The following is a 22,563-nucleotide window of genomic DNA, read 5'->3' on the forward strand; positions in this document are numbered from 1 at the left end:
ACCACAGCTCCCATATTGGTTCCTCCTGACCGTCCCGTTAGTTCGTGGTGGAGGCCAATGCTTTGGATGTCTTAGTGGGGGCTGTCCTGTCCCAGCGTTCTGCCCTGGACCTCAAGTTACACCCCTGCGCCTTCTTCTCCCATCACCTCAACGCCATGGAGAGGAATTACTATGTGGGGGATCGTGAGTTTCTCGCAGTGAAGATGGCGTTGGAGGGGTGGAGACACTGGTCGGAGGGGGCGGAACATCCGTTCATTGTCTAGACTGATCACAAGAACCTGAACTATCTCCACACCGCCAAGCGTCTCAATTCAGGCAAGCTAGGTGGGCCCTGCTTTTCACCTGGTTTAACCTGTTAGGGCTAGGGGGCAGCATTGACACGGCTGGATAAAAAACATACCCGATTTAATCTGGTTACCACTCCTACTCAGTAACTAGAATATGCATATACTTATTACATATGGATAGAAAACACCCTAAATTTTCTAAAACTGTTTGAATGGTGTCTGTGAGTATAACAGAACTCAAATGGCAGGTCAAAACCTGAGAGATTCCTTTACAGGAAGTGGCCTGTCTGACCATTTCTGGAACTTCTTTGCCATCTCTATCATTTACTAAGGATCTCTGCTCTAACGTGACACTTCCCACGTCGTCCATAGGCTCTCATAGCCCGGGAAAAAAGAGAATGTCGTCATTCCAGCCCCAGGCTGAAACACATTATCGCCTTTCTCAAGTGGCCCATCAAGAGACACTAGCTTATGCGCGTGACCCCGACCGCCCCCGCCTTTGGGATTTTTTCCTCTGTTTGCCGAAAAGGAGATTCCCTGTCGGAATTTTACCGCTTTTCTACGAGAAAAATGACGTAAAAATTGATTTTAAACAGCGGTTGACATGCTTCGACGTACGGCAATTGAATACTTTGAATTTTATTGTCAGGAATTGCGCCAAGCGCGCGACACTTCTTTACTATTTCGGATAGTGTCTGGAACGCACGAACAAAACGCCGCTATTCGGATATAACGATGGATTATTTTGGACCAAACCAACATTTGTTATTGAAGTAGACGTCCTGGGTGTGCATTCTGACGAAGACAACAAAAGGTAGTCAAACTTTTATAATAGTAAATATGATTATGGTGAGTGCTAAACTTGCCGGGTGTCTAAATAGCGAGCCCGTGATGCCTGGGCTATATACTTAGAATATTGCAAAATGTGCTTTCACCAAAAAGCTATTTTAAAATCGGACATATCGAGTGCATAGAGGAGGTCTGTATCTATAATTCTTAAAATAATTGTTATGCTTTTTGTGAACGTTTATCGTGAGTAATTTAGTAAAATGTTAGCGAATTCCCCGTAAGTTTGCGGGGGGTATGCTAGTTCTGAACGTCACATGCTAATGTAAAAAGCTGGTTTTTGATATAAATATGAACTTGATTGAACAAAACATGCATGTATTGTATAACATAATGTCCTAGGGTTGTCATCTGATGAAGATCATCAAAGGTGAGTGCTGCATTTAGCTGTCTTCTGGGTTTTGGTGACATTATATGCTGGCTTGAAAAATGGGTGTCTGATTATTTCTGGCTTGGTACTCTGCTGACATAATCTAATGTTTTGCTTTCGTTGTAAAGCCTTTTTGAAATCGGACAGTGTGGTTAGATTAACGAGAGTCTTATCTTTAAATGGCTGTAAAATAGTCATATGTTTGAGAAATTGAAGTAATAGGATTTTGAAGATTTTGAAAATCGCGCCACAGGCTGGCAGTGGATGTTACGTAGGTGGGACGAATTCGTCCCGCCGGTCACATAGAGGTTAACTTCTCCCTCTCCTACCAACAGGGATCCAAGAATATCAAGCCGGATGCGCTGCCATGCCACTATAGCCCCGCGGCTACACCCTCGGACCCCGAGACCAACCTTACTCAGCTGGGGAATAGAGAAGCAGGTCCGTGAGGCACAACGTTCCCAGCCAAACCCCGGGGGGGGGGGGGGGGGGCAGAAAACCGGATATTTGATCCTGATGCTGTCTGCCCCTCGCTCCTGGAGTGGGCCCACTCCTCCAGGCTTGTCTACCACCCGGGCTCCCATCGGACCCTGGCCTTTGTGCGGCAACGCTTTTGGTGGCCTACCATGGTTCCGGACGTCTCCGCGTTCATCGCTGCCTGCACGATCTGTGTGCAGAACAAGACTCCTTGGCAAGCTTCAGCTGGTCTCATTCAACCACTGCCTGTCCCTCACTGTCCCTGGTCTCACATATCCCTGGATTTCTTCACAGGTCTCCCGCCGTCTGATGGCAACATTGCCATCCTGACAGTAGAGGACCTGTTTTCCAAAGCCTCCCATTACATTCCTCTCCCCAAGCTACCCTCTGCCAAAGAGACGGCCCAGCTCATGGTGCAGCACGTCTTCTGGATCCATGGACTCCCGGTGGACATGGTCTCCGACCGGGGTCCTCAGTTCTAGTCCCGGTTCTGGAAGGACTTCTGCACACTCATTAGGTCGTCGGCCAGCCTGTCCTCCGGGTTCCACCCTCAGTCCAACGGCCAGTCAGAGCAAGCCAATCAAGACCTGGAGACCACTCATCGCTGCCTTGACTCCACCAACCCCACCACCTGGAGCCAGCAACTCGTGTGGGTTGAATATGCCCACCACAACACCCTCCCCTGCTCTGCCCCCAGGCTCTCGCCTTTCGAGGGCAACACCATCCCCTGCTCTTCCCAGAGCAAGAGGAAGAGGCCGGCATACCCCTGGGCCAGATGTTTGTCCGCCGCTGTCGCCATACCTGGAAGAGAGCCCAGTTGGCTCTTCTCAAGACTACCTCAAGGTATCGGCGACAAGCAGCAACCAGCTCCCCGCTGTCGTCTCGGGCAGAGGGTATGGCTGTCTACTTGAGATCTGCCCCTCCGGGTGGAGTCCTGCAAACTTTCCCCCTGTTTAACTGACTCTTTACCCATCTCCACGATGATTAGCCCCCTCTGCTGTTCGTCTTCTGTTGCCCCGTACCCTCCGTATACATCCCACTTTTCATGTGTCTAGGATTAACCTCTCTGGGACATGTGGGACACTAGCGTCCCACCCGCGGGACACACTGCCAACAGCCAGTGAAATAGCAGGGCGGCAAATACAAAACAACAAAAATCTCATAATTCAAATTTCTCAAACATACAACTATTATATCCCATTTTAAAGACAATCTTCTCATTAATCCAACCACATTGTCCGATTTCAAAAAGGCTTTACGGCGAAAGCATAACATTAGATTATGTTAGGACAGTGCCTAAACAAGAAAAACCACACAGCCATTTTCCAAGCAAGGAGAGGCGTCACAAAAACCAGAAATACAGCTAAAATGAATCACTAACCTTTGATGATCTTCATCAGATGACACTCCCAGGACTCAATGTTACACAATACATGTATGTTTTGTTCGATAAAGTTCATATTTATATCCATGAACCCCATTTTACATTGGCGCGTGATGTTCAGAAATGTTTTGCCTCCTAAAACTTCCGGTGAATGAGCACATCAATTTACAAAAAAACTTATCATAAACGTTGATAAAATTTACAACAGTTATTGAAAGAATTATAGATACACTTCTCCTTAACCTCTTGGGGCTAGGTGGGACGCTAGCGTGCCACCCGTGGTGCACTCCATCAACAGCAGGTGCATTTCAAGAGCGGCAAATTTGAATCCAAATAAATGTCAAAATTCAAATTTTTCAAAAATACAACTATGTTACACCATTTGAAAGATAAACATCTCCTTAATCTAACCACGTTTTACGATTTCAAAAAGGTTTTACGGCGAAAGCATAAATTTAGAGTATGTTAGGACAGTACATTTACAAGAGTTGTGTGTAATGTTTTGTCAAGTCAAAGACAGGGTCACCAAAACCATAAAACCAGCTAAAATGATGCACTAACCTTTTACAATCTCCATCAGATGACACTCCTAGGACATTATGTTAGACAATGCATGCATTTTTAGTTCTATCAAGTTCATTTTTATATCCAAAAACAGCGTTTTACTATGGCATTGATGTTGAGGAAATCGTTTCCCTCCAATAACCGGCAGTCAAGTCAGCGTCAGAAATTAAATAATTAAAATTAGAAAACATTGGTAAAATATTATATTGTCATTTAAAGAATTATAGATTTACATCTCTTGAACGCAATCAACTTGCCAGATTTAAAAATAACCTTACTGGGAAATCACACTTTGCAATAATCTGAGCACTGCGCCCAGAAAAATACGCGTTGCAATACAGACTAGACGTCATGTTGGGGAGATCTAAAATCGAAAATACTATGTAAATAATCCATTACCTTTGATTCTCTTCATCAGATGTCACTTCCAGGTATCACAGGTCCATAACGAATGTAGTTTTGTTCAAAAAAGCTCATCATTTATGTCCAAAAATCTCCGTCTCGTTAGCACATGATGTAAGCCAGCCGGACTTCTCGTCATGAACGAGGGGAAAAAATATATTTCCGTTCGTTCAAACATGTCAAACGTTGTATAGCATAAATCATTAGGGCCTTTTTTAACCAGAACATGAATAATATTCAAGGTGGACGAATGCATACTCTTTTATAACGTATTGGAACGAGGGTACCCAACATGAACTAGCGCGCCAGGTGTCTAATGGGACATCACCGTTCCATGGCTCTTGTTCGGTCAGATCTCCCTCCAGAAGACTCAAAACACTTTGTAAAGGCTGGTGACATCTAGTGGAAGCAATAGGAAGTGCCAAAATATTCCTAAACCCCTGTGTTTTTCAATGGGATAGGTTTAAAGTCAATACAACACATCAGGTATCCACTTCCTGTCAGAAAATGTCTCAGGGTTTTGCCTGCCAAATGAGTTCTGTTATACTCACAGACACCATTCAAACAGTTTTGGAAACTTTAGAGTGTTTTCTATCCATATATAATAAGTATATGCATATTCTAGTTACTGGGTAGGATTAGTAACCAGATTAAATCGGGTACATTTTTTTTATCCAGACGTGCAAATGCTGCCCCCTAGACCCAACAGGTTAATGCAACCGCTGTGTCAGATTTCAAAATAGCTTTACGGCGAAAGCACATTGTTAAATATTCTGAGTACAGAGCTCAGCCATCAAAGCAAGCTATACAGTTACCCGCCAAGTTCTGGAGTCAGCTAAACTCAGAAATAGTATTATAAATCTTCACTTACCTTTGCTGATCTTCATTGGAATGCACTCCCAGGACTCCCACTTCCACAAGAAATGTTTGTTTTGTTCGATAAACTCCATATTTATGTCCAAATACCTCCGTTTTGTTCACGCGTTCAGATCACTAATCCAAAGGCATAATGCGCGAGCGCAAAATCCGAGACGAAAAGTCAAATAGTTCCATTACCATTCGTAGAAACATGTCAAACGATGTTTACAATCAATCCTTAGCCTGTTGGGTCTAGGGGGCAGCATTTGCACGTCTGGATAAAAAAAATGTACCCGATTTAATCTGGTTACTAATCCTACCCAGTAACTAGAATATGCATATACTTATTATATATGGATAGAAAACACTCTAAAGTTTCTAAAACTGTTTGAATGGTGTCTGTGAGTATAACAGAACTCATTTGGCAGGCAAAACCCTGAGACATTTTCTGACAGGAAGTGGATACCTGATGTGTTGTATTGACTTTAAACCTATCCCATTGAAAAACACAGGGGCTTAGGAATATTTTGGCACTTCCTATTGCTTCCACTAGATGTCACCAGCCTTTACAAAGTGTTTTGAGTCTTCTGGAGGGAGATCTGACCGAACAAGAGCCATGGAACGATGATGTCCCATTAGACACCTGGCGCGCGAGTTCATGTTGGGTACCCTCGTTCCAATACGTTATAAAAGAGTATGCATTCGTCCACCTTGAATATTATTCATGTTCTGGTTAAAAAAGGCCCTAATGATTTATGCTATACAACGGACATGTTTGAACGAACGGAAATATATTTTTTCCCCTCGTTCATGACGAGAAGTCCGGCTGGCTTACATCATGTGCTAACGAGACGGAGATTTTTGGACATAAATGATGAGCTTTTTTGAACAAAACTACATTCGTTATGGACCTGTGATACCTGGAAGTGACATCTGATGAAGAGAATCAAAGGTAATGGATTATTTACATAGTATTTTCGATTTTAGATCTCCCCAACATGACGTCTAGTCTGTATCGCAACGCGTATTTTTCTGGGCGCAGTGCTCAGATTATTGCAAAGTGTGATTTCCCAGTAAGGTTATTTTTAAATCTGGCAAGTTGATTGAGTTCAAGAGATGTAAATCTATAATTCTTTAAATGACAATATAATATTTTACCAATGTTTTCTAATTTTAATTATTTAATTTGTGACGCTGACTTGACTGCCGGTTATTGGAGGGAAACGATTTCCTCAACATCAATGCCATAGTAAAACGCTGTTTTTGGATATAAATATGAACTTGATAGAACTAAAAATGCATGCATTGTCTAACATAATGTCCTAGGAGTGTCATCTGATGGAGATTGTAAAAGGTTAGTGCATCATTTTAGCTGGTTTTATGGTTTTGGTGACCCTGTCTTTGACTTGACAAAACATTACACACAACTCTTGTAAATGTACTGTCCTAACATACTCTAAATTTATGCTTTCGCCGTAAAACCTTTTTGAAATCGTAAAACGTGGTTAGATTAAGGAGATGTTTATCTTTCAAATGGTGTAAAATAGTTGTATTTTTGAAAAATTTGAATTTTGACATTTATTTGGATTCAAATTTGCCGCTCTTGAAATGCACCTGCTGTTGATGGAGTGCACCACGGGTGGCACGCTAGCGTCCCACCTAGCCCCAAGAGGTTAGGGTCTTTTTAACATAAATCTTCAATAATATTCCAACTGGACAATAGCGTATTCATTACAGAGGAAAAAGAAGGAGCGGCGCGCCTGTGTGAGTGCGCAGTAAACAACTCACTGGTCCCAGGCTTGAGACAGCTCTTATTCTCTGCCCAGTAACAGTAGAAGCATGAAACAAGGTTCTAAAGACTGTTGACATCTAGTGGAAGCTTTAGGAAGTGCAAAATGACCCCACAGACACTGTAGTTTGGAAAGGCAATCAGTTGAAAAAACTACAAACCACTTCCTGGTTGCATTTTTTTTCTCAAGTTTTTCCCTGCCATATGAGTTCTGTTATACTCACAGACATCATTCAAACAGTTTTCTATCCTAATCTACTAATAAGTGTTTTCTATCCAGTGAGTGTTTTCTATCCAAATCTACGAATAATATGCATATCCTACCTTCTGGGCCCGAGTAGCAGGCAGTTTAATTTGGGAATGTCATTCATATAAATTTCCTGTCACTAAAAAGTTAAACCTATGTCTCACAGCCCTTTGTCTCCTGTTTCGGACTCTGATCTGGATTGTTGACCTCTGCCTGCCCTTGACCTGTCGTTTGCCTGCCCCCCTGTTTTTGTTTTAAACTTTTGTTACTTCGAAACTGTCTGCATCTGGGTCTTCTCCTGAGCCTTGATACCATGTGGAGAAGTGCAGCTATAGTGAGGGGCAACTTATTGGTTTGGTCAGGGCCAATATGAGAGATAAAGTTTATCCTGTGTCGGAGTGTAGCTATCAAATTTGAGAATCTTAGCAATACAATGTGTTCTATACAGCTGTCAACATTCTACAAAGAAAGAGACACTTAATCAATTATAAAATCATTAACCAGATTACCCCGGATACAAGACTTAAATGAGTGATAACACAGTTCCAGAATGTTGTCAATTCAAAGTTAAAAAAAGGGGAAAAAACGGCACTGGTCCTCGTGAAAATTACAGTATATTAAATATTCTACAGCTATAATGTCATCATTCAAATCAAACTTTATTTATACAACACATTTCTTACAACAAATGTATTTCAAGGTGTTCAAATTCATGAATTGAAAGGCATGTGGCACTTAACATCTTCCCTCTTGGCAGGTCTCTTGGTGACCAGGTGATTCTCTTTATGCCTCCGTGGAGCTCATACAGGTAGCCATGCAGCCTATTTTGGCAGGTCACAATATCGGCCGTACGGATGTGGAATGCAAGTGGAGGAAGTCAGCCATGCACAACCAGGTGCAGTCAGTGGAGGACCTGTACCTGGCCGAAGACTACAACCCTCTGTCCTGAGAGCCCACAGAGGAGGATCTTCAGTGGCTAAGGAACCGTCTCTGGGGCAGGTTCAGTGGAATGGCATGTCTCCTTGAACCTGAGCCAGAACAACTGCTACCCTCCCTGTCATCCCTGTCTGTACTGGAAATTGTTTTTAAAAAACAAAGGCACCTTGGGCAAGCAGGCATCCTGGTTGGCATGGTGCTGTTGGTGAAGCAGCCGAAAGCTATATGGCAGGCAACAGTTCGACAGTGCACCAACCCCAACTGACACACCATGAGAAGATGAGGTAGACAGCCAGCAATTATGGAGCAGTGGTTAGGGCCAAGCATGTTACTCCATCACTGCTAAAAAGGGTCCTCAGATCACAGTCGTTGGATGGGTGTCTGTAAAGTGGGGCAACAAAGGGGAGGGCATCAAGGCATTTAAAATGGCTACAGGGATGGATGTGCAGGAGTCAGTGCTTTGGTTCACGGAGTCTGGGATTCTGGGTGTCTCACCGGATGGTCTGGTGGGCACCACAGCTGTGTTGGAGGTCAAGTGTCCCTATGGTGCAAGGGACCTTACCATTGAAAAGACAGTGAAGTCGAAGGATTCCTATATCAAGGAAGGAGGGTCTTACTGCCTCTGTGAAGACCATCCTTACTGACACCAGGTCCAAGGTCAACTCCACATCATTGGAAGGGACATCTGCTTCTTCATTGTGTGAACCACAAAGCCTCCATCACCATCCCCATCCAGCGTGACAACCTCTGACAGACTCCTATTGCTCCGCTTGTCAGCAACTGTTTTCAGGGAAGCCAATGGTCCAAAATTATTTCACATAGTTCATACAGACACACTAGGCTCCCAGAATAGGTTATTGTCACACCCTGATCTGTTTCACCTGTCTTTGTGCTTGTCTCCACCAACCTCCAGGTGTCACCCATCTTCCCCATTATCCCCTGTGTATTTATCACTGTGTTCTCTGTTTGTCTGTTGCCAGTTCATTTTGTTTCGTGAAACCAACCAGTGTTTGTTCCCTGCTCCTGTTTGTTCTTGCTCCTGTTTTCTAGTCCTTCACGGTATTGACCATTCTGCCTGCCCTGACCCTGAGCCTGCGTGCCATTCTATACCTTGCCCCACCTCACTGGACTATTGACCCCTGCCTGCCCCGACCCTGCGATTGCCTGGCGTTCTGGACCTTTTGCACCCTCTCTGGGTTACTGACCACTGCCTCCCTTTGACCTGTCGTTTGCCTGCCCCTGTACTAGAAATAAACTTTTGTTTCTTCGACACTGTCTGCATCTGGCGCATACCTGAAACGCGATAGAATATTAAATACAAGTTTTGTTCAAAGCAGCCAACTAAAGTAATGTAGTTAATTTGATCATGGGCACAGTGGGAATTTATATCTGTGATATTCAAATAATTTCTTACTCCCTGTGTCTTACTAGCTGAAGGCTCCAGTCATCCCTGCCTATACCTGACATTGTTGAAAAACAAGTGAACAATGAATAAAGATCAAACACAAACAATAGGCTCATAGAATAGGTTATATTACATTCAAGTGTTGCTCAAAGCAGCCAACTATAGTAATGTAGTTAATGTAAGTTCAATCACAAAGGCTGGTCTGAGTGCATCTCCTCACAGTTTCATTCAGTAGTACGACACAATTCATATTGCATTTTATCATCGGCACAGTGGGAATTTATAGTTGTGATGTTTAAATTATGTCTTACCCCCAGAGTTAGAGAGCGTGATCTCCTTGCTGAGGATGGTGTTGATCATGCACTGCTTCTCATGGGGTGAGCCTGGTGTTACGCATGTCACTCCTCGTGTCTAAAACAAGGGGAAAAGGGGACATAAAGTCAAAATGTGGATGCATTTATGAATTCTATGTTTTACACAATATTGTATCATATTTGATGAGTTACTGAGTTACTGACCTGTCTGTCCACAGGCTCGATCTGTTGTAGTCTCTACAACTTGACACTTGTACTCGGATCACACTGGCAAAGGATGCCCGTGCACTAGATGGCACAAGGGATGCACTCCTTTTGGACTGGAAAACAAAGAGACATTTGGTCAGTGGTGGGTCTTTCTCAATGCCGTATCAACATCTTTATCTGGACAGAAAATGCATTGTTTATCATAACACAAACCCACCTTGGACAATGTGACAAGTGGTCCCTCAACACCCAATCCTCATGCCTCATTGTTTGTTCTTTTTTCCCAATCAACAGTCTGGATCTTTCTCTTCTGCATTGGAAGATGAGCTACCTTTTCTGGTAAATACAGAGCCATTTCTTTCCCACCAGAAAATGACAGATACAGACCTGATTGTTGCCACTAGGTTTCCGGTCCACCAATCTGAAAAAAAATGTTACTTTTACTAGCTAGCTAAGTTAATTACTAAAATGGTCAAATCTATATTAAAATTCCATAACCCACAGACCTACACTTGACTATAGTAACTGTAAAATGGACTGGGCTTTCATCTATCTGCACATCTAAAATCCTACAATGTGAATGGGACATTTCTGCTGGGATGGAGTAATTATCTGGAATGCTCAACTAGATGATCAGGACAGTCTAGGGTACTATTTGCCCGAAGAGGTTTAGTATTGTGATGAGCTATATGACTGTACTTCTGATTCTAATTCTCAAGAGAGAAGTTAAAACCCTCAGCTGTGAGGTCACTGAGGTTGGATAAACAGTGATAGGGGGATCATCTGAAAGGGACTGACATGCAGGGATGGAAAATCAGGATTTTGGGCACTGGCCAGCAGACCACAATTTTCTACTAGCCCGGGTAACATTCAGGTCCTAAATCTGTGGCATGCGATGTTTGTAAAGTTTTGCACATTTTCTACTAGCCATTTCACTGTTGTGTCAGGCTAGTTTGGCACATTGTCTACTAGCCCAGTCTGAAAAGTACTATCCTCGGGCTAGTTTAATTTCCATCCCTGTTGACATGTATAACTGTTCACAGGTCATTTGATTAGTTTTGTACAACAAATGCACTCGTGGAACAAAACCGTTTTGTGATTTGTATGGGAAAGCATTGAGCCCACAAGTCCTTTGTTAGCCAGCTAGTTAACGTTAGGTCACCGTTCATGTAGTCACACTTTTCCCTGTGGTGACATGGTAATTAATGTTAAATAATGTTAGCTAGTTAGCGCTAATCACTAACGTTAGGCACATTCGCTAATTCAGAAGAATGGCGCCGGAGGGGATGGCTGCCGTTTTACGGACTCTTAACCAATTGTGCTATTTTGTGTGTTTTTTCACATTGTTTGTAACTTAGTTTGTACATCATGTTGATGCTACCATCTATTATGACCAAAAAGAACTTCAGGATATCAGAACAGCGATTACTCACCTCGAACTGGATGAAGATTTGTTCTTTAATGAGTCCGACGCAAAGGATATAAGTAATGTTGCTCCCAGGCAAGGCCCAAATCCCTGTCATTCATATGAAGAAAATAAGTAAATACAGGGGGCGGAGATCAGGGTGCCTTGTGAGAATTCGTTGGCGAGTAGGTAATCCACCTCCACCATCCATTCTATTAGCCAACGTGCAGTCACTGGTGAATAAACTGGATGACTATCCTACCAACGGGACATTAAAATCATGGCTGAATGACAACACGGATAATATACAGTTGGCTGGGTTTTCCGTGCATCGGCAGGACAGAACAGCTACATCTGGTAAGACGAGGGGTGGGGGGGGGGTGTCTATTTGTCAAAAACAGTTGGTGTGTGATGTCTAATATTAAGGTAGTCTCGAGGTATAGTACCTCACTATCTACCAAGAGAGATTTCATCTATATTTTTCGTAGCCATCTATTTACCACCACAAACCGACGCTGGCACTAAGACCTTACTCAACGAGCTGTTTAAAGCCGTAAGCAAACAAGAAAATGCTCATCCAGAAGCGGCACTCCTAGTGGCCAGGGACTGTGTGGTGCCAGGAAAACAACCTCTCCCTTAACGTGAACAAGACAAAGGAGACTACAGGAAAAGGGGACTACAGGAAAAGGAGGGCCGAACACAACCCCATTCATGTCGATGGAGCTGAAGTGGAGCAGGTCGAGATTTTCAAGTTCCTTGGTGTCCACATCACCAACAAACTATCATTGTCCAAACACACCAAGAAAGTCATGAAGATGGCACGACAACGCCTTTTCCCCCTCAGGAGACTGAAAAGATTTGGCATGGGTACCTAGATCCTCAAAAAGTTATACAGCTGCACCATCAAGTGCATCCTGATCAGTTGCATCACCGCCTGGTATGGCAACTGCTCGGCATCTGACCATAAGACGCTAACAGGGTTAGGGAGTAATGGATTACATGTTGCATGTAAGGGATTACAACAAAAAAAACGGTAACTGTAATCCATTACGTTACCAGCAAAAATATTGTAATCAGATTACAGATACTTTGGAAAAACTAGATGATTACTTCAAGGATTACTTATAAATTCAGAATGGATGTTTGCGGAAAAAACATCTTTGACACTTTTCTGTTTTCTCAATTACATTCTAATCAGCATTGAAAAAATACGAAAGTTTAAGTTTGTTCCACCTGAGCGAGTCTGACCACAAGACAGAGACCACTATGATGACACACCAAATGTGTTTGATCGATCGCGGGAAAAGCACAGCAATAGGCTTTTGTAGGCTACAGTCCAAGGTATGTCTTCCAATGGTGCGACTGCTGTCGGCATCCAAAGATTATCCAACTTCAATAAATGCTTGGAGGTAAGGATGACAGCAGTGATGTAGTCTACGGCGATACAGACATCACTTATTATTGATATCTACATAGCGCATTTATGTGAATCACACTGCTGCTCCCTCATTTAGCTATTTGCGACTTATGGATTGTGGTTGTTGTGGATTGTGGTTCACAAATCTAAATGTGTATTTGAACCCAATAATGGTTGAATTCAAGAAGTTTAAGCTGCTTATCAATCATTGTTTTTGAAACCAGTGGACAGCCAGTGAAAAATGCGCTCTTGCAACAGCTGCATAGTGCAGATCCCAGCCAATGTAATATACGCTGATAAAAAAAATCTATAGGCCTAATGGACACATGCTCAAACTCGCACACTTTTGATAGATTTAAAGGGGTAATCTGTAGTTGCTAAATGACAGTCTATCATTACTTTAAGACATGAAGGTCAGTCAATGCAGAAAATTTCAAGAACTTTGAAAGTTTCTTCAAGTGCAGTCGCAAAAACCATCAAGCGCCATGATGAAACTGGCTCTCATGAGGACCGCCACAGGTAAGGAAGACCCAGAGTTACCTCTGCTGCAGATTTTTTTATATATTTTTTTTATTTAACCTTTATTTAACCAGGTAGGCTAGTTGAAAACAAGTTCTCATTTACAACTGCGACCTGGCCAAGAATAAAGCAAAGCAGTTCGACACATACAACAACACAGAGTTACACATGGAATAAACAAACATACAGTCAATAATACAGTAGAAAAAAATCTATACACAGTGTGTGCAAATGAGGTAAGATAAGGGAGGTAAGGCAATAAATAGGCCATGGTGGCGAAGTAATTACAATATACCAATTAAACACTGGAGTGATTCATGTGAAGATGAATGTGCAAGTAGAGATACTGGGGTGCAAGATAAATAAATAAATACAGTATGGGGATGAGGTAGTTGGATGGGCTATATTACATTATATGTGCAGTGATCTGTGAGCTGCTCTGACAGTTAGTGCTTAAAGCTAGTGAGGGAGATATGAGTCTCCAGCTTCAGTGATTTTTGCAGTTCGTTCCAGTCATTGGCAGCAGAGAACTGGAAAGAAAGACGACCAAAGGAGGAATTGGCTTTGGGGGTGACCAATGATCTATATACTGATCTTTACAGGAAACCTACTGATCGTAACAGTTTGTTGAGGGCTGATAGTTGTCACCCACTTCCCTTGAAAAATAGTTTGCCCTACAGCCAATTCTGTCGAATCAAAAGAATTTGTAAAAAACAATCTGATTTCGACAGAAATATGGCTGAGACGCACAGAAAGTTCAACGAGAGGGGGTACAAAAATGATCAGATTAATATTGCCATTGAGAAAATTCAAAACGAGACATGACCTTTTTCAAGGTCAGTCTCACAAAAAGACGCATTCTTGTGTTCTAACTACCCGCTATTCAAAGTGCTCTGAACAAATTAAGGGAATCGTTCTCAAACATTGGCACATTCTAAAATCCGATGATAGTCTCGGTAATGTGTTTTCGGACCTTCCCTTGGTCGTATTCTCGCGGGGCAGAAATCTCAGAGACCAATTGGTACACTCTGATTTTCCACCCCAAGATATTCCTGAACAACGTCTATTTGCGCACCTACTGGATGGAAATTACAAGTGTAATGGCTGTGCTCAATGCAATGGCACTTATAAATGTAAATCCTTCAAACACCCACAAACAGGGAAATCGATCCCAATCAAAGGTGTTATCACGTGCTCCACTAAGGCAGTTATTTATCTTATAACTTGTCCTTGTGGTAAAAATGATGTGGGTAAAACAAAGCGTGAATTAAAAGTACGTATCTCAGAGCATCGTAGCACCATTAGGTGCAAAAACTTGGCTTACCCAGTTGCGGCCCACTTTATGGAAGCAAACCACTCGATTTGGTCTCTGCGTTATATTGGCATCGAACATGTCACCCTCCCTAGGAGAGGGGGTGACCTTGATAATTTATTGTTAAAACGAGAGGCTGCCTGGATCTTTAATTTAAAGACCCTTGCTCCCTTCGGTCTCAATCTAGACTTTGATTTGAAGCCATTCTTGTGATTTTTGTGACTTTGCCATTGTAATTGTTTGTAAGCTTGTGTAGTCTAAAATGTATCTATGATCGTATGCTATCCATTTGTTCTTTTGTATGTTCTTTGTTTGCCATTTTTATATTTCAGAGTTAACCAATGATATTAGGCCACATTTGGCCATGATTAAAGACACCTGTGTGTCTTCTGACACTATATAAACGAGTCATCTCGCAGTGTTTGTGATGATACCCTGATGAAGACAGCTTGGCTGTCGAAACGTTGGATATTACATTTTTGCATCTGAGCTCCTAGAGTGTGCGGCTCTCCCTTATTTTCAAGTTTTCTACTCCGCTAGCCAGCACCTCGCCTTAATAGGTGTGCGTTTCTTTTTCTTCTAGATTGACCAGTGAGATATACCTGCTGGAGCGCGTGCTATGAGTGGGTGCTGCTATGGTGACCAGTGAGCTGAGATAAGGCGAAGCTTTACCTAGCAGAGACAGATGATAAATTCATTAGAATTTCTGCACCTCAGATTGCAGCCCAAATAAATGCTTCACAGAGTTCAAGTAACAGACACATCTCAACATCAACTGTTGACAAACAAGGAACAAAGAAACTACTACTAATGGACACCAATAAGAATAAGAGATTTGCTTGGGCCAAGAAACACGAGCAATAGACATTAACCCTGTGGAAATCTGTCTGATGAGTCCAAATTTGAGATTTTTGGTTCCAACCGCCGTGTCATTGTGAAACGAAGAGTAGGTGAAAGGATTATCTCCGCATGTGTGGTTCCCACCATGAAGCATGGAGGAGGAGGTGGGATTGTGTGGGGGTGCTTTGCTGGTGACACTGTCTGTGATTTATTTAGAATTCAACGCACACTTAACCAGCATGGCTACCACAGCATTATGCAGCGATACACCATCTCATCTGGTTTGCGCTTAGTGGGATTATCATTTGTTTTTCAACAGGACAATAACCCAACACACCTCCAGGCTGTGTAAGTGCTATTTGACCAAGAACGAGAGTGATGAAGTGCTGCATCAGATGACCTGGCCTCCACAATCACCCAACCTCAACCCATCTGAGATGGTTTGGGATGAGTTGGACTGCAGAGTGATGGAAAAGCAGCCAACAAGTGCTCAGCATATGTGGGAACTCCTTCAAAACTGTTGAAAAAGCATTCCAGGAGAAGCTGGCTGAGAGAATGCCAAGAGTGTACAAAGCTGTCATCAGCTACTTTGAAGAATCTCAAATATAAAATATATTTTGATTTGTTTAACACTTTTTGGGTTACTACATGATATCATATGTGTTATTTCATAGTTATTATGTAGAAATGTAGCAAATAGTCAAAAATAAAGAAAAACCCTTGAATGAGTAGGTGTGTCCAAACTTTTGACTGGTACTGTATATCATTTGATTCTTGAAGAACATAACTTATAACTGTCACACTCCATGAGAACCCAAAATATAAGCTTGTTTTTCTCCAATGTTTGTAAACATTGTAAATGTAAACAAACACTGTATACCCTCATAACATGGTTAAAACAATCATTTTGCTATCATGGATGGTCAGTCTTTAAATGCATAGCTCTGTCTATTAATCTGAGAGTGGTTACATTTCTCCAGGCCTATCCCTCAGCTTTTTACCAAAACAGAGGTCCAACAATTTTGTTATTTTTTCATCTGTTGATTTTCCCTTTAAACAGCTGCATATTATCAAGATATCAAAGTGTCACCAACAAAAAGGTAAACAATAGGCCTATAGCAAATGCAGCATATGACATACATTTTTCACATGTAAATAGCACTTTTTAGCAGCGCTCAAAGCATGCCAGTCCATGAGCGCAGCATTTTTTTTTTCATCTCGAATCAATGAGCCCCAATCAGTCCTCCATGACAACAAAATCATAAACAACAGAGTAGGGCTGGCTAATAAGTCCTTAGTTTTGGGGTTATGCTCAGGTAAAAACAATTTGGCTAATCTATAGTTCCATATTTCCAAGTCCTATTCTTGAAGATCATGGGGTATAACATTTATTGAAATGACTGGAATTATGATAGACTTTGGTTTTTAATGTAAAGATATAATTTATTCATATTATTGTATGTAGTAGAAAGCAATGGGTTAGAAGAAGCCTACATATCCAACATAAAAAATAAAATGTAACATCTATATATGGTCAGCTATGTAAACTTTAACATTGATTTATCCTGCAATAGATGTCGTTCAATTGGCAGCATACAGTTGAAGTCGGTAGTTTACATACACTTAGGTTGGAGTCATTAAAACTCGTTTTCAACCACTCCACAAATTTCTTGCTATCAAACTATAGTTTTGGCAAGTTGGTTAGGACATCTACTTTGTGTGTGCTTTTCCAACAACTGTTTACAGACAGATTATTTCACTTATAACTCACTGTATCACAATTCCAGTGGGTCAGAAGTTACACATACACTAAGTTGACTGCGCCTTTAAACAGCTTGGAAAATTCCAGAAAATTATGTCATGGCTTTAGAAGCTTCTGATAGGCTAAATTACATAATTTGAGTCAATTGGAGGTGTACCTGTGGATGTATTTCAAGGCCTACCTTCAAACTCAGTGCCTCTTTGCTTGACATCATGGGGAAATCAAAAGAAATCAGCCAAGACCTCAGAAAGATTTTTTAGACCTCCACAAGTCTGGTTCATCCTTGGGAGCAATTTCCAAATGCCTGAAGGTACCACGTTCATCTGTACAAACAATAGTACGCAAGTATAAACACCATGGGACCATGCAGCCATCATACCGCTCAGGAAGGAGACGCGTTCTGTCTCCTAGAGATGAACGTACTTTGGTGCGAAAAGTGCAAATCAATCCCAGAACAACAGCAAAGGACCTTGTGAAGATGCTGGACGAAAAAGGTACAAAACTATCTATATCAACAGGAAAACGAGTCCTATATCGACATAACCTGAAAGGCCACTCAGCAAGGAAGAAGCCACTGCTCCAAAACCGCCATGAAAAGGCCAGACTACGGCTTGCAACTGCACATGGGGACAAAGATCGTACTTTTTGGAGAAATGTCCTCTGGTCTGATGAAACAAAAATAGAACTGTTTGGGCATAATGACCATCGTTATGTTTGGGAGAAAAAGAGGGAGGCTTGCAAGCCGAAGAACACCATCCCAACCGTGAAGCACAGGGGTGGCAGCATCATGTTGTGGGGGTGCTTTGCTGCAGGAGGGACTGGTGCACTTCACAAAATAGATGGCTCATGAGGGAGGAAAATGATGTGGATATATTGAAGCAACATCTCAAGACATCAGTCAGGAAGTTAAAGCTTGATTGCGAATGCGTCTTCCAAATGGACAATAACCCCAAGCATACATCCAAAGTTGTGGCAAAATGGCTTAAGGACAACAAAGTCAAGGTATTGGAGTGGCCATCACAAAGCCCTGACCTCAAACCCATAGAAAATTTGTTGGCAGAACTGAAAAAGCATATGCGAGCAAGGAGGCCTACAAACCTGACTCAGTTACACCAACTCTGTCTGGAGGAATGGGCCAAAATTCACCCAACTTATTGTGGGAAGCTTGTGGAAGGCTACCCGAAACGTTTGACCCAAGTTAAACAATTTAAAGGCAATACTACCAAATACAAATTGAGTGTATGTAAACTTCTGACCCACTGGGAATGTGATGATAGAAATTAAAGCTGAAATAAATCATTGTCTCTACTACTATTCTGAGATTTCACATTCTTCAAATAAAGTGGTGATCCTAACTGACCTAAGATTGGGAATTTGTACTTGGATTAAATGTCAGGAATTGTGAAAAACTGAGATTAAATGTATTTGGCTAAGGTGTATGTAAACTTCCGACTTCAACTGTACAGTTTTGTCTTCTTCTAATGCCTCTTAAGGGGAAAGTAATCTAAAAGTACCTGAATGTGATCAAGTTACGTTACTGAGTTTGGGTAATCCAAAAGTTACGTTACTGATTACAATTTTGGACAGGTAAGTAGTAATTGTAATGGATTACATTTAGAAAGTAACCTACCCAACCCTGGGCGCTACAGAGGGTAGTGCGTACAGCCCAGTACATCATTGGGCCAAGCTTCCTGCCATCCAGGACCTATATACTCAGCGGTGTCAGAGGAAGGCCCCAAAAAATGTAAAAGACCCCAGTCACCCAAGTCATAGACTGTTCTCTCTGCTACCACACGACAAGCGGTACCGGAGCGCCAAGTCTAGGTCCAAAAGGCTCCTTAACATCTTCTACCCCAAGCCATAAGACTGCTTCAGAATTAATCAAATGGCCACCCGGACTATTTGCATTGACCCCCCCTTTGTTTTTACACTGCTGCTACTCGCTGTTAATTATCTATGCATAGTCACTAAGTACATGTACAAATTACCTCGACTAAACTGTACCCCCGCACATTGACTCTGTACCCCCTGTATATAGCCTCATTATTGTTATTTTATTGTGTTACTTTTTTTATTTTTCACTTTTAACTTTAGTTTATTTAGTAAATATTTTCTTAACTCTATTTTCTTAAAACTGCATTGTTGGTTAAGAGCTTGTAAGTAAGCATTTTACGGTAAGGTCTACACCTGTTGTATTCGGTGCATGTGACAAATCAAATCTGATTTGATTTGATTTAACATGTCACCGCTTATTCGTAAAGTCCCACTACACCACGGTGAGATATGGTGCAATGTTACCTAGCTAACGTTAGCTAATGTAGGTAACTAGCCAACCAAGGTGCCTAACTACCTAGCTCACCAGGCGATATTTAGCTAGCTGTATATCTGCCCTGGTAGGCTAACGTTAGCTAGCATGTCACCAAGTGAAAAAGTATGACTACACAAACTGTGAGCTAACGTTATGTAGCTGGCTAGCTCACAAAGAACTTAATAATAGGTAAATAATAAAAGTTCAAAACAGTCATTATGCTATCCTATGTTGGTTTTCTTTTTACTTGTAAGGAAAGTAAATTGTGTTGTACACGTAACTACAGTCGGTAGTTATCTAGCTAATTTTCAAACGCATCTAGCTAACCACAGCTCTTTGACCAGACCAAAATAGCTTGTTAGCAGCTAGCAAACAGGGCTTACCTTATCACACAGCTCCAGCGATGCCTCTCACTCAGAGGACGGAAAACGATCAAATACACGTGTTCTTATCTAAGTAACGTTACTGGTTACAATCCGGGTACAGAGCACAGAACCATCCTTGCTTCTGATCGACGGAGAGACCTAAGGTTAGCTAGTTAGCTAAAAAGGCCAGGGTAATTAAAAAAATTCTAGTAATGAAAAAATGCTACGGTAGCTAGGTAATTTGAAAAATGCTAAACAAGAATACACACAAGAAATACACAATATCACTTATTTACACGAGAAACTAGAAAGGCTGTAATATCTACTTGCTAGGTTACTTGTGGATGAGAGTTTGCATAGAGAAATGTGGAGGTTCTTTCCACCCTGCGCCTTGAGTGATTACGTCAAAGCTTGAAACAGGATGTGTAGTTCTGTATGATAGCCACATTAGCGGCTAATTAGCATTTTATTTTTGGAGAGTAATTACATAAGAATATACTGATTAAAGTTACCTTGTCCGAGAGAGATTTGCGAGGTTATCAAAACGTCATGCCGGGATAAGCCTACACAAAACCCAGACCTTATGAAGTAGTTTGAAATTCCCCTATGGAGAAATGAATGGTGGAAAAACGATTGGAACCATTTTCAGGTTTTACAGCTAGGTTTTATGGGTATTATGGTTCATACTGTGGTACTCAATTGATCAAGTTATGTGAAGAAGAAAAAAATCTGATTTCTGTGTACAACGCTGTAATCAATCAGACACGATAAGGGAATTTAACAAAATGTGTTATAATAGAAAAGCCTACCCACTGACTTGCTTAGTTAAATAAAGGTTAAATAAAATGTTATAAAAATAAACTGAAAGCATGCTTAATAAATTGCCAATAAAGCATTTCATAAAGGAACTATAGGACAATTATTTCATGAATCTGTTTTACTGTTTAATGTGTATTTAAAGATGCACTATGCAGAAATCGTTCCTCCGTTTCCTGCTTGCTAATTTCAGTTGATGTGACAAAACAAGCAAGGATAGTGTAGATAATCATTGTACCATCTAAACCGCTGTGAAATATATTTTTCATAACCAAAAATATTGTATTTTCAGCTATTTGAAGCTGGTGTACAAAACCGAAAGTAAAAGACTCAAAAATGAAACTTAAGAACGGGAAGCATGGAAATAGCTCACATAGAATAGATCCACTGCTTCTTAGTCTTGCTTTCAATGAGAATGACAGATCTATAACTCACTTTTCTATGTGAATTTGATCTGGTCCCCAAAAAGTTCCATATTGCAGCTTTAATATTTTATTTAACTAGGCAAGTCAGTTAAGAACAAATTAGTATTTACAATGACGGCCTAGGAACAGTGGGTTAACTGCCTTGTTCAGGGGCAGAAGGACCGTTTTTTTTACCTTGTCAGCTCTGGGATTCGATGTAGCAACCTTTCGGTTACATGCCCAACGCTCTAAACACTAGGCTACCTGCCTAAATAATAATTTTATATTATGTTTACCATGTAACTTCACCACCAACAAATAATTTTTGGTCAGCTGATTTATGCAGGAGGCATCACTGGAAGTCCCTGACTATTCATTACAAACGTGAGACATTACTATAAATAGGCCTTTCCTTTGTATGTTAACTACTAAGTTTTCAGCAGTACACAACACGCGTCCCTAAACCAACTATGTTCCATCATGGAAAAGGTCATTAGACAGAAATCTATCAAAACTGCGCAATGATGAGGAGAATGTGTAAACGACTTTTTCAGGTTTTAGATTCGGTGTTCTGACAATATTTCTTTGGTCTATAATTTCAGATTTGCATTTAGTGGCAATAAATTACTGATGAAAAGCTGCTGACCTCACTGACAGCAAAAGATGGATGTCAACAAATCTGAACATTCAACTTTCCTCCATAGTTTACTTCCAATGCGTAATATCAATTTGGTTAATGGTGATTTAAATTAAAGTTATGTGTCTTGGTTAAATTATTATACTTGTTCAGCCCATGGATGACCAATTTGCGCCCAACCTCAGTGGCACTTTACACTTACCTGAAATCGCTGTATGGATGAATAATCCAATTACCGGCCGATTTGACGCGCTGTTGTTCCTTTTCAACAGCTTTTTGGCTCCCAAACATACGCAGTGAAAATTTATTAACTCCAGGCTGAAGCATGGAACTAAATTGCCGCTGCATGTATGTCCGATTGTCATGTGGTTCCCCATCATCTGTCACAATCTGGGATATATCCTCAGATTTAAAACATGAGAGAGAATTAATCTTCTGTTGGTTCTGCACAGAGGACGATGCTTTTCTACTAGGGGCATTTGAGAAGGAAACTCGGGGGTCCTTTTTCACAGTGCCAGCTGTTTCCCCGGCCACCTCGGTCCCTTGCCCCTGTGCTAAGGACCCCGCTGAGGTAATAGAACCGTCCATGCTGGCGACTCTTGAATTACATCTAGATTGCCTTTTCCCGTCGTCGGGTTCAACTATTCCTCCTGTCTGCTTCTCCTGCCTAAAATATGATGGAGGACAGGCTC

The 22,563-nt window shown here is 41.5% G+C and overlaps 1 protein-coding gene across 1 annotated transcript in view; it reads right to left on the minus strand.

Moving 5' to 3' along the window:
- LOC106573610 (potassium/sodium hyperpolarization-activated cyclic nucleotide-gated channel 2) overlaps positions 1-20,662 on the minus strand; it is a 139,517-nt gene extending 118,855 nt beyond the window's left edge. Inside the window, exon 1 of the mRNA XM_014148809.3 lies at positions 20,033-20,662. The gene's annotated coding sequence lies outside the window, so the exon portion shown is untranslated. The remainder of the gene's footprint in view (positions 1-20,032) is intronic.
- Positions 20,663-22,563: the final 1,901 nt, after the last annotated feature.

Source organism: Salmo salar, chromosome 16 (assembly GCF_965601325.2).
Source record: "Salmo salar chromosome 16, fSalSal1, whole genome shotgun sequence".
NCBI lineage: Eukaryota > Metazoa > Chordata > Actinopteri > Salmoniformes > Salmonidae > Salmo > Salmo salar.